Below are 16,180 nucleotides of genomic sequence, written 5' to 3' on the forward strand. Positions count from 1 at the left end.
TTGAATTACATAGATTTAGTTAAAAACTAGTAAATATGTATTTTTTGTATTGGACACATCTTAAAACTTTCCATAGAAACCCTTCATTTCTTTGGTGCTGTCATCAATAACATATTTCTGTGGCTCTCAGTATTTTTCAAGTATTTTTATATCTATATTTTAATCTTTTATTTGTCACCATGCTATAAGATGAATAAGACATTAATATTAATTGATATTTCCATTTTGTTGGTGCAGACATGGGGACTTTGAGGTTAAGTGATTTGGGGGGCTTAACCACGAATTGGTGAGATAATGGGCTCTAGCACCCTCACTCTCTCTTCAACCTTCTTTCCATATAATAGGTCTTTCTTGTCACGTGCATAATTCAATTGTAACAATATTTTTGAGCAAATTCACATTTAGCCTGAAAGATCTATAATCCAGTATGTACATAATTATAATGTGAGGTGACTTAATGACATTAAAAAAGTGCAAAAAAATGTTCTGTGTATTGAAAGGAGGAAAAGTCATATCAGGTAGGCAGGAGAGTCAGGAGGTAGCATTACAAGTGGGCACTGATGTATAAGTGGATTTTTACAGAAAAAGAGGCAGAAAAGGGGGACAGGAGAGTTAAAGAGCAGAACACTTGAAATATTTTCAGGGATCAGAGAAGGAAAATTTGGCTGGAGCACAGGGTACTACATATTACATACCCAGGAAAAGTGGAAGGTAAATTTGGAAAGTTAGGTTGCTGCCTGATTGAATTCCTATGATACCTTTAGCTGCCCTGCCTCTACAGGCTAGTCTATAAACTCCTAAAAAATAAAAATGGCATCTTAATCATCTTTAAATTTCAGTGACAATGGTACATCTACACAATAGAATACTACGCTGCGATAAAAAAGGAGTTCTTACCATTTGCAACAGCATGGATGGAACTGGAGAGCGTTATGCTAAGTGAAATAAGCCAGTCAGAGAAAGATAAATATCACATGATCTCACTCATTTATGGAATATAATGAACAACATAAACTGATGAACAAAATCAGATCCAGAGACAAAGAAGCATCAATCAGACCGTCAAACCTCAGAGGGAAGGTAGGGGAGTGTGAGGGTAAGGGGGGGATATCAACCAAAGGATTTATATGCAAGCATATAGGCCTAACCAATGGACACAGACAACAGGGGGGTGAGGGCATGAGTGGGGGGTTGGGGGGGTAATGTGGGGATAAGGAAATATATGTAATAACTTAACCAATAAAGAAATTTTAAAAAAATTTTCAGTAACAAGATACCTCTAAAAACCACACACTAAACACTCCATAAAGATTTTCAGAATGAATAAATATGAATGAACTAATTAATGAATCAATGAGCTAAAGAGGTGACGATGGAAAGAACGGGCATAAATAGACAATAATGTGGAAGTATTTGGTTTGGATTGGCTCAATGGGAAGCAGTGGAGAGTGAAGCATAGAGATGACCTGGAGTCTTTCCTTCAGGGTAACTGGGAGGACAGTGAGTATCAAAAACAGGAAGTTAGGACACAGCAATTATTTAAGTTAAGAGATGATGATGGTGGATAGAATATCAACAGGGTGTTCCATAAAGTTAGTTCAGAAGCCCCACCTGCATTTCCACAATTTTGTCCAAATGGAATCTGGATTGGCAGAAATCCTGTAGGGCATATTGCAAGTTCTCTCAATGAAGGAAAAGTGTGGTTGTCTAAAATTTATACTTTGATATAAGTAGAGGTTTTAAAAATCATGGTAATTAATTACCTGTGACATTAATGGAACCTCGGGAAGAACAGTGGATATCAGGTTTCTGACTCAGGAAATCCATATAATTCATCTTTGTACATTCCCAACACTTGAAGAGTTCAGAGATGAGCAGAGGAAACCACTGCACAAATAGCATGGCTTAACAAAGTAAGTGTCATTGAAAAAAAAAAAAAGCATAATCACACAGCAATGAGCACAACACCTCAGACATGCTCGAGATGTTTTCCCATGATGAATGAATGAGTATATGAGTGAATGAACACAGGTTGGCTCAGCAGAGAACTGCTTTCTGTTTTGTGCATCTGCATTTGTTATATTACACACACACACACACACACACACACACACACACACACACACAAGTGGTTCAAGCCCAAGGTTGCTTAAATGTAAAGCAGAACCAAAAGCAGAAGCCATGGTAGCCCTCAAGGGGGAGCGATCAAGCAGAGGGGGAAAGAGCAAGGCTGGAGGACCTATCACAGTTGCTAATGGGCTTCCCAACCACGTGGGTAGTTCCAAGAGGTACTGAAATGCACTAAAAGAAGACAGACAGAATAAGCCTTAGTAGAGGAAATTTCTTATAGGCAGATGTACAGAATTTCTTTCTGAAAAATGCCACCTGCAACTTTATGCAAAAGTGTGTTTCTTTGTTTTCTTTCCTATAAACATAGACTTGAAGACTTTTTTAACTTTTGAGAATATAATACATTCAAATATGCTTTGATAATGATCTATTAGTTTAAGGAGGTTCCAGTAAGAGTAAAAAAGTATAGAAGATAATTGAGCATTAACATTTCTGGTATGGTGAGAATTTTCATTTATTTCAATGAGATGCATATATATGGTGCTTTTGTAATCAAGGATTCCAAATACCAGAAATATTTAGTTGTGATTTCACACACTGTAGGTATTATCAATATTTCAGCTTAATTTTCCTTGAATTTTATACCATTAGACATAGGCATAAGTTCTGTGGCATTCTTGCCTGATGGGTAATCTTACCACAAATGAGGGTGGCACTCCAATTACCTAGCAGATATCCAGCCTCATTAGAAACTATGAAGCAACAAAGCTAAGGAACAGATGAGTATTGTTCAATGATGAAATGGCATTTTCACATTATAAGGAATTTTTGGTGTATTATCTGGTTTTATGAAAACAGATATTGCAAAAATATAAAGACACAGGGAGAATAAATGGAAAGATAAATTATGACGGAAAATAAAGAGAACGGGGGTTGGGGACAACCAAAGCATTTAAAAGTAGTCTGAAATCTCAGAATTGGTTCGTTGGAGCCATTGTTAGTAACTTTGCCCTTAAAAAGGCCAAGGTTTAATGTCGAAATGTCCCTCCTGGCAATAATATTTGGAGCAAGCTCTACTGCAACCAATAAGAAGGGGATGATCAAATTATTTGGTTAATTGGAATTTCATTACATCAGAATGCCTAGAAGTCAGTGGTTTCTAATCTGGAAACAAGGCAAGCCATCAAATACCCCTGAGACTTCTGTTATTCTTTTGTAATTGTAGAGGGGAAGGCAAGCTGATCTCTAGGATTCCTTCCGTGATTCCACAGTGCTGCCCCGTATCATCCATGGTGGAAAATGTCTGTCCGACTCCTCAGCGGTTGTCTCATCTAAAGAAAGGCCCTTTGTTCCATGAAAGAGGCAACGCATCCTCGCCATTTGATTTAACACTTAGAACTTTCATGAAAGATCTAATCAAGAAGACACCAGATGTCGTAGCATCCTAATTGCTATAATCACCGAGAGCTTAAAGGCGTTGTACGTTTATGCGAAACATTTGCTGGGGGCTGGATTCCCAGGCAAGAACATGGAAACAGCTGTCTCATTTGAGTTTAAGTTCTTATGATTAAGGGGATATGCAATTTCCAAATCACATGAATTAGCTTTTAAAATAAAAGTTGTCCTTCTGTAGTTACACAAAGCGAATGCTCAGTTTTAATCAAACCAAATGCTGGGGACAGAAGGACCTCACTCAAACTTCTTATGAAAGGGGGAGAGAGGGAGAGAGAGAGAGAGAGAGAGAGAGAGAAACAGACAGACAGACAGACAGACAGACATAGGTGTACCTGTGTGGTCTGAGGTGAGTCAACAGTAAAGTCTCAAACACAATTGTTACTTTTAATATTTTCTCTTTATCTCTGGCTTTAAGCAAGTTGATTGTGATGTGTTTTGATGTAGTATTTTTTTATGTTTCTTTTACTTGGGGTTGGTTGAGTTTTTTTATATTTGTAAATTAATAGTTTTCATCAAATTTGGAAAGTTTCCAACCATTATTTCTTCAAATACATTTTCTGCCCTCCCTCATCCCACATCCTCTCCTAGGGGCACTACAATTACATATATGCTTGTCCATTTGAGCTTTTCCCAGAGCTCACTGCTGTTCTGTCCTTTCTCTTTTTCCATATTTTTCCATCTTTTTCCCTCTGTGTGTCATTTTGAGTAATTTCTGTTGCTACATCTTCAAATTCATTAATCTTTTCTTCTGTAATGTTCAGTCTATGGTTAATCTCATAGAGTGTATTTTCATTTTTTTATTTCATATGCTGTGGATTTTTCCCTAGAAGACTGACTGGAGTCATTGTATATCATCCATGTCTCTATTTAACAGGTTCAATAATATAGTAATAACAACTATTTTGATAACATTTGCTAATGCTATCATCTGTGTCATTTCTGGCTCAGCTATGGTTAATTTTTCTCTTTATTATTGGTAGTATTTGCCTGCTTATTTGCATGCCTGGTAATTTTTTATTGGATGCCAGACATTTGGAACTTCACCTTGTTGGGTTCTAATTATTTTTATATTCCTATAAATATTCTTTTATTTTATTCTGTGACACATTAAATTACTCAGAAATAATTTGAGCCTTTCAGATCTTGCTTGATTAGGTAGAACCAGAGCAGTGTGTAGTCTAGTTTCATTTTTCCTGATTCTGTGGAAAGGTCCTTCTTAGTACCCATAAGCAATACCCCACGGTTTCTCCACTCTGACCATTGAAACAAGCACTATTCCTGGCCCTGTGTGACTTTCTGGCACCATTCTCTTCAATCCTTTTGAGTGGTTCTTTCCCAGCCTCAAGGAGTTTCCTCATACACATGTGCTGATCAGCACTCGAATGTTTAGGGGAGAGGAGACTTTCTGCAGACCCCTGTACAACTCTCTCCTGTGTGGTGTTCTGCCCAGCCCACTCTAGCTGCCTTGTCTTCCAGACACTGTCTTCTCAACTCAGACTATGTTCCGTTTTGTGTACTGCAGTCTGGAAACTTCCTAAGCGAAATAAACTGGGGCAGTCCTACGTGTCACCTTATTTGTTTCCTATCTATGGGGGACTGCTGGCCTTGGTTGCCCAATGTCCAATATTTTGAATGTTATCATTTTATTGTCCAGTTTTTCAGTTATTTCATGTGAGAAGGTCAATCCAATTCTTATTACTCCATCTTGATTGGAAGCAGAATTCCTCAAATCCACTCATTATTAAACTACTTAAAAATTTATAAAGCAACAAATATCAAGGCATAATGCAGAATTTAGAGGTAGTGTCCTGAAGGAAAAAGAGAGAGAGAAATGAATGAAGTGTATGGAAAAACCTAAATCTTCTAAAATATTTGTCAACAATTGACAAATCTTTGTGGTTAAAAATAACACAAACTTCCTAAAGACGCATCATTCTGCAAATGTTGGGAAAGATTTGCTTAAGTTCATAATAATCTGACATTCTGAGATTTGGCATTTAACAGAAGAAATCACATTAACAAAAATGTGATCTTCTACTCCTGGGAAGAATGCTACACTTAGGAATACCTTCATCAAGAGAGAGAGCCATGCCTGGCACGGTATCTAACATACACACAATAAATGTTTGTGCTGTGATAATGGCTACTGCAGGAGAATATAGAAAAGAATGGTCAATACAAGAACATAAGAAAGTTTGATATAAGTATGAGACAGTGTCAAACTACTAGATATATTGATTATGCAAAAGATAGACAGATGACATATCTGGGGTGGGGAACAGCCAGCCTGCGGTCTGTATAAGGCCCATGAAATCATTTGGTCTGGCCCAAGGCATTTAAGGGTGAGTTAATTAAATGCTTGACCAAATATAGCAGGCTAATTTTTAAGTTGATAATTTTGTATGGCCCATGAATGATGTTATAAATATCCAAATGGCCATTGGCAGAAAAAAAGATTCCCTACCCCTGACATGTAGATAGATGATAGATAGATAGATAGATAGATAGATAGATAGATAGATAGATAGATGATAGATAGATAGATGATAGATAGATAGATAGATAGATAGATGATTGATAGATAGATGATAGATAGATGATAGATAGATAGATAGATAGATAGATAGATAGATAGATAGATAGATGCAATGAAGATATAGGGCTTCTGGGGCACTTGTAATGTTATTTCTTGGCCTGGATTACACAAATATTCATTGTAAATAAACTTGTTAAGCTGTCCTTTATATTTTATGCAAATTTTGTATGTTTATTATAGTACACAAGTATAAAAGTTTTTTAAGATCATATGACAAAACCATAAGAGAGCTAGGTTCCGTTGTTAGCTTTAATTGAAAAGCTGACTGATTATATTCTTCATAAGACATAATGTACTGTCTATTTTAAAATTGAAATAAAAATTGAAGAGAGCTCTTTTGATAAATGGCTTTCACGTACATTATCCTCTGGCCTTGAGGAATAGGCATTATTATTCACCTCCATGTAGCAGATGGGAAAAGTGAGGCTTGAAAGGCCAAATGACATGTCTATGATCATATATCGGGGCGAATTGGTGGAATCATGTTACAGCCACTGCACTACAATCCTATAAAGTGGTATTTCCAGAGTAATTTAGCAGACACAGTTGGTTATGTTTAGGATGTACAGTTGGTTATCTCCAAACACCCATTTCTCCACTTTTTTCTTGTTAATAGAACCTGAATTTTACTCAGTGATAAGTTTGCCATCTCCTGGGAAGGAGCAGGAATGATCCTTCCAAGTCCAGAAAGTAATACCTAATTTATTTAAACCAATCATTGTAATCCTATCCCCTTTCCAATTACTGGCTTTTGAAATGTGCATGTGATACATTATGGCCAATGATATACAAGAAGAGATTTGCTGTGAGGCTTATTATGTAAGCACCTGATGTTTGAAACTGCCTGGACATCTTGACAAGTGTGAGGATAAAAGCAGCATGATGAGAAAGGCATAATTATTCACCTCCATTTTGCAGATGGAAAAACTGAGGTTTGAAAGGGTAGATGACTTGTCCAAGATCATATACTGCAAAGAACTGGTAGAGAAAGCAGAAAAATGAAAAAAAAAAAAAACAAAAAAAAAACCTTGATCTCTGATTAAATGGTTGTATCCTATAAGTCAAACCCTAAAATTCCCTACTTCCAAACCTCTTATATGGGATGACAGATTCCCCTATAGTTTGAGATATTTTTATTTGGATCTTTCTATTAACTGCAGCTGAAAGAATTCCTACTAATATACCAAGCACTGAACTGATCATTTTCTTGCATTATTGTATTTCATTTTCAGTAGAAATTATATGACATATGTTACCATTGTCACTGTTCAGAAGAAGACTTAAAGCTTCAAAAAGCATTTAGTAACTTACACCAGTTCATGAAGTTATAACTAGGGTTCACATCTACCATGTCTGCCTCCGGACATGTCACATGATAAGCTTTGCAACAGAAGCTTTTTCAAAAGATGGTGGCTCAGTCACATGGGATCATTCAGTTATTTTGTTGCCATCATTTTAATTGTGGTTAACAGTGAGAATCAATGTCTTTTTCTCTTTTCTCCAACTCTCAGACAGAGTCCTTCAGGGCAAAATTCTTGCCTTCTGATACTTTGAAAAACATAAAGATTGCATAAAAGCAAAGGGAAGACAAATACTCCTCATTCTGAGGAAGTGCTCTCTAACATTAGGATAATTACCCAAAAAATGAATTAACTGTCACAGGGGCTTTAAAATAGATGCTGGGTGGCCATTAGAAAGATGTGGCATTGATATGACTAGTCCCTGGGCAAAATAATCTGTTCTTAATCTTCAGTGTTAAGGTTTCCTGAAACTCACAGCTTTTCTATGAATAACTTATCCATACCCATGCATTTGTCTTTCTTTTTTACTTCTTCGTTTCTCAAAAGAGTGAAAGGATGAATGGGGTAAAAATGTAAATAACGTCTACCACCTCTAGGGAAATATTTTTGAAAGGTGCACTGTGAATATTGGTATTTTATAGCCTGTCATTCCTTTCAATCTGCAAGTACTGTTTCTGCTCTGTGCATATCTCTTTGCTAGATATTTTCTAAATATAAAAACAAACAAACAAGTAAAAGTATGTCACTTCCCTTGAAGAATCTGCAATAATATCTTGCTCAGATGTACACACATACAAAGTTAACCAAAAATACAAAGCAAGGGGTGCTGTTTGACAGAATAATGGGTAGGACCAAAATAGGTTTACAGTCATATGGAAAATAATAGAATAATCAATATATATATATATATACATATATATATATTCCCAAAATTCACACAAGAAGTAATTTTGATAGAAAACACAGGTTTATAATTAAAAATTGTAAATATTTTATTGATTCATAAAGTATACAGTATAGGGTTATGTATGGAATAGCACATCAAGTAAATGGCCTCCACAGCTTTGCTGGCACATACGCAAAGCTGTGGTCTTCATTGGTCTTCATTGTCCCTGCTCCTGGGCCCAAATTGGTACTTGGTAATGCTTATCAAATTGAAGGGATTGAAATCAAAGGGCAACAGATATTAGAATCTGATTCAATAAACCAAGTAAAATTAGGCTTTTATTTTTTGTTGTTGTTAATGCTCACGCAAAATTCAAATCTTGCGTGAATTTTGGGACTATATATATATATAGCGACCAAATGGTGGAAAGACCAGAATGACTGTTCAACCAGTTGCTATGACGTGCATTGACCACCAGGGGGAAGACACTCAATGCAGAAGCTGCCCCCTAGTGGTCAGTGTGCTCCCACAGTGGGAGTGCTGCTCAGCTGACTGGGATGAGCTGCTGCTCCCACAGTGGGAGCAGCCACTAGCAGGCCCAGGGTGAGGCCGAGCCTCTGCACCTTACCTGAGACAATCCAGACTCTGGCCTGACCCCACCAGCTGATGAAGGCCCTCTAAGGTGTGTTCTAGAAAGAGTGCGGGGAGCTGGCATAGGCAGATGGCAAGAGGGGACGCAACTATGGACCCCCTGGGGAGGCTGTCCTGATGGCTGAGGATCCTGGAGCACGGCTGCCCTGAACATCCCCGATGGTGTCACCGACCTGACATCACACTTCAAGGACATTCACCGAGTGGCTTTGGGGTGCAAAGCTCTCTGCCAGGTTTCTCCAGGACGCAGAACACTCCTTTACCCAAGACATTACCCCAAAACATTAGCTCAAACTAATTTTCTCATTCAGCTGCTGCTCAGAGGGCGGGTCCACAGCCAAGCGGGTCCACAGCCACTTGGCTGACCGGGATGAGCGACACTCCCACAGCAGGCCAATCCCCACAGGCCACACCCCCCACCAGTGCACAAATCCATGCACCGGGTCTCTAGTAAATAATCATACAAGAATAAATTCTGTTTCATGTACTCACAACTGTAAACCTGCTTTTGCCCCACCCTGTATAATTATAGGCAAAATGGGGTAAAAACTTTAATGGTCTGGGTCTTTAAAGGAGAGATGGCTTTCTTCTTGCACTTTTAAAGAAATAAGTTTGAGCCAAACTAATTATTTGCCAGTTGTTGGCTTTCTGCTTTTTACATCCTTGGTATAAATGCTCATGTGGTAAACGCTACTCACTTACTAAGATAACCAAAATACTAGGCTACCTCTTGACCAAAATCAAGCCCCTTGAATAATATGTTTGCGGCCATGGCTTACACTTTAAATTTAGAGCAAGGCTTCCAACCCTGGGATCTGAGATCCTGCAGGGGTTCTTCAGCAGATCACAGGGAAGTCTGTGAAGTTGAATGGAAAGAATTTATATCTTCAGAGTCACTAACCTCTAACTAAAATCTAACACGTCCTTCAACAAACTACAGAATTATTAGCAGTTTCTATGACATTGTCACCAATAGAAATCACAGATATTTTCACATGACATTATAACTGCAAATATCTGAATGTGTCATTTATGCCTACTTCAAAGTGACAGTTGTTATCAAACCTCTTGCTAACTCTTGGTATTTAATGCATTAATAAAAATGCATTAATTTAATGTATTGCTAGACCACAAATTTGGTGTTTTTAAAAATATTTTTTTAAAATATATTTTATTGATTTTTTACAGAGAGGAAGGGAGAGAGATAGAGAGCTAGAAACATCGATGAGAGAGAAACATCGACCAGCTGCCTCCTGCACATCTCCTACTGGGGATGTGCCCGCAACCCAGGTACATGCCCTTGACCGGAATCGAACCTGGGACCTTTCAGTCCGCAGGCCGACGCTCTATCCACTGAGCCAAACCGGTTTCGGCTTTGAAAATATTTTTATCAATACTTTATCTCAATATAATTGGTTTTCTTTGTGATCATATGTATTTTGTTTTATGGCATTCTGAGACAGGGTCCATTTACCTGATTGCTAAAGGGTTCATGGAACAGAAAAAGCTTGAGAATGCCTGGATCAGGTATCTTCACCCTCTTCTTGAATTTTAAGGACTGTTTTTCTATTAGCTTAGCAGTTATTCATCAATTCTCTGTCCTTCTGGGTTTATCCCACATTTCAATTTTTGGTTTACAGTGTTTGAAAGGTTGAATTTATAAAAAGAGATCATTAGTGTTAAACAGAACAAAATTTTAATTACTTTAATTTTTAAAATATGTCTCTCACATATACTTTGGGCATCCTGTCCAGTAAATGAAACTGGTCCCAAATTTCTCTCCAGCAGAAATGGGGTGTCCAGACAGAATGCATGAACTTATCAGATCTTGGATCTGGAACGTATTTTATGAGTTTCAGGGGTTTCTACCCTGGAAATGAGCTTCTTCCTGCAATGTGGAGAAGTATAATCTCCTTTTTATTTCTTACCTTAAACTCTCTGAACACAATTTAACCTCAATGAACTCAGTTCTGGAGGATCAGATGCTAGCTCTTTGAAGAGTCTATGTTTGTTCCGTATACAAAGCAAGTTAATTCATATCACATAAACACTTTCTAAAAGGTCCATGTTAAAACTTCCTAGTCAAGGCTTACAAATTTGCATTATTTCTTTAGACTATGTTTGCTCTTAAATTAAATTTTAGGTTATTTATTTCAAAAAAAATAAACATCAAAAAATGACTTCTGGCCATTTAAACTCAGAAGACAAATTTATATTGCTCTACTCATAATGTTACCTAGTATTGTGGTAAAGATTAATAAAAATTAAACATAACAGACTATTTAAAAGAGAGGGCTATTATGCTCTTTTATTTTATGTGAATTTGGGAAACGAATTTTAGGATGACACGCTCAGAAAGAATTTTGTATGTGTGGGGTGTTTTAAATTTATGGATTTCTTTAAATCCTCCCATTATAAAGAGCCTCTGGGCATAAGTGCACATTGAAGAAAGAAAAACAAGAAACTGACCATGAACAGCAGGCACATAGGAAGTCATGGTCCAACCATGACCTTTTCAGCCAGAGCCTTGGTCTGCAAACTGCTAATTCCCATGGAATTCCAAATAGGAAGTTAATAATTTCTATGTATGTTGGTTTGCCCCTCTAGCCATCTGAAAACATGTTTTTTAAGGAATGATTAGGGAAATGGGGGTTCCCCAACAAAACTCATCTCTGTTTTTTGTTTTTCATGTGATAAGTCACATGAATCTTAACACAGGGAAACAGTGCTATTTCAAGTACTTAACAATTTAAAATAAATGAGAATAGTTTCAGCCTCAAGCAAATTTTACAGAAGACATGTTCTTAGAACAGTTGCTCCAGCGAGACTCATTTCTATCACTCACACAGTTGCATATCTATAATTATATAACAATTGCTTTTTCAAAGAACCATACTTGCCTCGACTTAAATGTTTTTTGATCTCACATACCTTCGTAAGAGATCCGATATGAACATTTGGGACAAGTCAGATGATACTGGCTTTGATATCTTCTTCATGTTTTCAAACACATGTACACAATAAAAACTAGTTAATTTCCATTTTAAAACCTTACAGAATCTACTGGGAGAGATTATAAGCTTGTTTGCAATGGCTTAGAGTTTCATCTAAAAACACAAAAATAGGGTTCGCCTTGAAATCACCTAGGCCTGGGTGGAGGTGTGTCTCACGGGATTAAGGAAGATTGTGACATCCGATATACTGATGACACACAGCAGTGATGGGAGGCGCAGAATGAGTGGAGCATCAAGGTTGCAGTAATTCATGCACACCTAATTGATCTGGAATGTGGCTGCGGTTATTACCATGGAATGCTCCAAGGGTGAGTAATTTCCACAACAATGATCTTACAGCTTATAGATGAGTTCACATTTTGAGGAGGTGGAGGACAGAGAGAAGATGTAGATTATTTTTTTCAAAATAAGGAGTTAATTATGTAGAAGAAAACTGGGATGAATGGCAGACTTTTGAAAGAGAAAAAGACAGATTGTTTCCATGAGACTCTTGTAGCACTAAAAATAATCTTAATAAAAGCTCATGCTCCGAAGCTGAAAGATTCTTTACACGCAGGTTTGGAATATCCAACTACACGTATTCTGACATAGAGAACCAGAGATAAGACACCACTTAATGTCCCTCTGAAAGCTATCATCCCGCGTTGTGATCACTTCCTTCCAGGTCTATGGCGTCACCATTTAATTCACATATTAAATCAAGGATGAAGTTTTCGTTTTCCCATACCATGACGATCCTAACTATATAAGCAAGGCTAATTTTGAAATATTTCCTAAGAAAAATTAAATGAGCTGTTTTGACAGAAGTATAAAATTTCAAGTGATGATATCAGACCAGATACAATGTAGGAAGCCTACATGAGATGTGGCATTGCAACTTGGTCCAAATGCAAAGAAAATCAAAAAGGACATTTCAAAACAATAAATCCAAGAAGACATTGCTGTCAGGGAAAAAATGGATTGGCAAAACAATAAAAAGAGCTTTACTATTTTATCCTCCCCCGAAACTCTTAAGTCATCTCATGGTGAGTCAGTTGTAAACACTCTAAAAGCACAAGCTATGAAAAGAGGTCGATCAGAATTAAAATGCCAACACTGCAACTTTTTCAGTGTGACTAGGCAAGTTACTTAACTTTTCCAAGCCTTATTGTTGCTATAAAATAGAACTAGTCATACCCACCTCATGGGGTTGTGTGAAAATTAAATAAACAAGTGTCTAGGAAGTACTTAGCAAAACACCTAGCACTCAATAGCACTGAGAGAGTCCTGTAATTATAATACTATAAATCATTTATTACTATTTAGTTTAAGTCAGCTTACAAATATACATGAAATACAAGATGACAGAAATACACAAGTAAATCAATGCAAAAGGAAAGCAAGTATAAGAAAATAATAAGAGGCCAGGAAAGAGGTAAGTAATCACCAGCTTATTCTTTCATTCATTCAATCAACAAATATTTACCAAATGCCTACCATGCGCTTATCTCTGTGTAGTGGAACAGTGCAGTGAACAAGACACACGATCCTGTGTTCAGAGAACATGTAGTCCTGTATATTTGGGAAAGATGAGGGATCTATAAACTATCATCACTAATAAGATGTTACCAGTCACCTTCAAATTTTTGTTATGTTATTTTCAAATCACAGATAGCTCAATATACATTCTTAGAATGAATTTTCTAACTTGAATAATTTATAATAATCTGCAACATTGTGAGAAATGTAGATTGTGGTGCATCCTCTACCAGCATGATTAGGACGATAAAAGCACACACAAGCGCGCACGTGTGAACACACACACACACACACACCTCATTGGAGTGAGTGTAGAGAGCTCTGTGCTGTCTGTCTCAGCATACACGCAGCCCCAGGGATGGAGCTAGAGGGCCAGGGCTGGACATCTGCATACTTCCATCCTGCATCTGTGAGCAGCATCCCAGTGATCCTCTACAATTGTCCTCTCTAAAGAGTGGCAGAACACAGTGCAGGGATGCTCAAAGTGATTACTGGGGTAGAAGAAGACAATTTCAGACATTCTACTTATCCTATATAATAAAGAGCTAATATGCTAATTAGACCAGACGGCAGACAACCTTCCAGAACAACCTGCTGGAACGACCAGTGGGCAGGGGGCAGGGCCAGCAAGCCTGCGCCACCACGCCAGCCATGGCGGTCCCGGCACATCCCCCCTTCCACAGAGGCAGCGGGAGAGGCGGCAGCATGGGGCCCGGTCCCAGTCCCAGCACCACTGCGGTCGGACATCCCCTGAGGGCTCCCAGATTGCGAGAGGGACCCCCTGAGTGCACAAATTTTCGTGTACTGGGCTTCTAGTATTTTATAAAAGTAAAAAAGGTAAAATATGCTTTCTTAATATTTAATGTATGGGTTGGTGCCAGTGCCCTGAGTTGACCTATATGCCACCTGCTCCTTAGTACTTGGGATAACCTGACCGAGAAGCAGAAACTTCCTAATACCATGGGGGCTTGACAGTGACACCTGTTCTCTTGCATTCATGGGCAGCATACTGGAAAATTCTACAGTTTACAAGTGCCAGACTGAAGTTTAGAAGTGGTATTATCTGATTTTAACTGAGCTAAGTATTAAAATGGACAAATGAATTACAAAGTTTGGCAAAAAAAAAAATGTGCATTGAAGATAATGCAAATAAACAAAGTACAAGTGAACAGTTTAAAAGTGGAGGCAAAGTTGAGACTTCGCCACACCCCAAATACAAGCTCTTTGGAGTTAGTGGTAAAGAGCAATGACAATCTAATCCAATCTGACAGAAGAATGACCAGCCAAATTAGACATTATCAGATTGTATCCACTATACCAAACAATGACCTTGCCCTAAATGTGAAGAATGAGCCCAGAGATATTATTTAAGAAATGGTTTCAGTCATCGTGACCAGCAAGGCATTTAAACATCAGTATCAAGGACATGAAGTTCAAACTGTGATGTTTTTCAGCAATTTTTAAAGTCATGTAATAGTCAGGGCTGGACAAAATTTCTCTGAAACTTAAGGGGAGATGTTTTGAAGTAATTTTTGAGGTTTCTTGCATAATAATGAGAGACTAAAAATGTTTGTCTGGCACAAACAAAAATTCCAGGCTAAGATTACAAAGATATTATCGCACTTGAAACTCATACACTGCTCCACTCAGAGCTATGGCAACAGGGAAGTGAAAGCCAGAGAGCTCAGAAGCCACTGCTATGCTTACTTCTCTAACAAATAGCACTTTTCTATAGCAGAATGTTCCTCAAGCTTTGTCATGAGAAAGAGTAATCGTGAAAATCTTTGGTACCAGAGGTTCCCTGTTATCCCTTAACCAAGGAATTGTAAAAATTTTCCAACTTTAAAAAAAAAACAAGAGTTACACATTTTTCTTTTACTGAACACAAGTGTTCCAAATTTGCCAACATTTTCTGTGATGACTAGTAGTTCTCAATTGCAGGCAAATCAATGTCAGATCTATATATTTAAATTTCATCTATTCCTTCAAAATAAAGGTGGCAGTTTAATAATAACTGAAAAATGATATTGCTTTTAGAGGGTAATTTAGGCTATGAATTCTAAGCATTTGAAAACAGAAGTTTAGAAACATCTGACTTGTGGGAAGAAAAAATGTATGTCATTATAAAAATTTAGAGCTGTGCACTCAAACCTAAAAAAAAGAACTTGCTAACCTGTTTTGAAATTTTCCAAATAAGGAATTTTAGAGTTTTTTTTATTTTTTTAATATAAAAATTTGGCATATTCTGATTAACTTGAAAAATAAAAAAACTAAATGACATCAGAGAATACAAAAATTTACCAGCCAAATTTCAATACATATGTTGCATGATTGATGAACGAAATTTAAAAATGAGTATCATAGTTTTAAAAGCCCAGCCATGGGTATGTGTCTTTCATTTGAATCTTTGTATATTGAAAGTTTGGGTGGGGAGGGGAGGGAAGTTTTAGCTATAAATCAGTTATAACCAAAGATCAAGATAAACTGAACTTTGAGACAGATCCTTAAATAACTACTACTTATATATTTAACCCATATTTTCAAAATAATGGGGCATGGTTGATCACACTGCTCTTATTAAAAATATAATTAATAATAGCAAAGAGTTAAATATATTAATATTCTAGTGAGAACAAAAGAATATATACAATAATGAATAAAACAAAGTTCTAATACTTACAAAATATCA

Source organism: Myotis yumanensis, unplaced genomic scaffold (genome assembly GCF_028538775.1).
Source record: "Myotis yumanensis isolate MYYU_CA2020_CCGP unplaced genomic scaffold, mMyoYum1.0.hap1 SCAF_8, whole genome shotgun sequence".
In the NCBI taxonomy this organism is placed as follows: Eukaryota; Metazoa; Chordata; class Mammalia; order Chiroptera; family Vespertilionidae; genus Myotis; species Myotis yumanensis.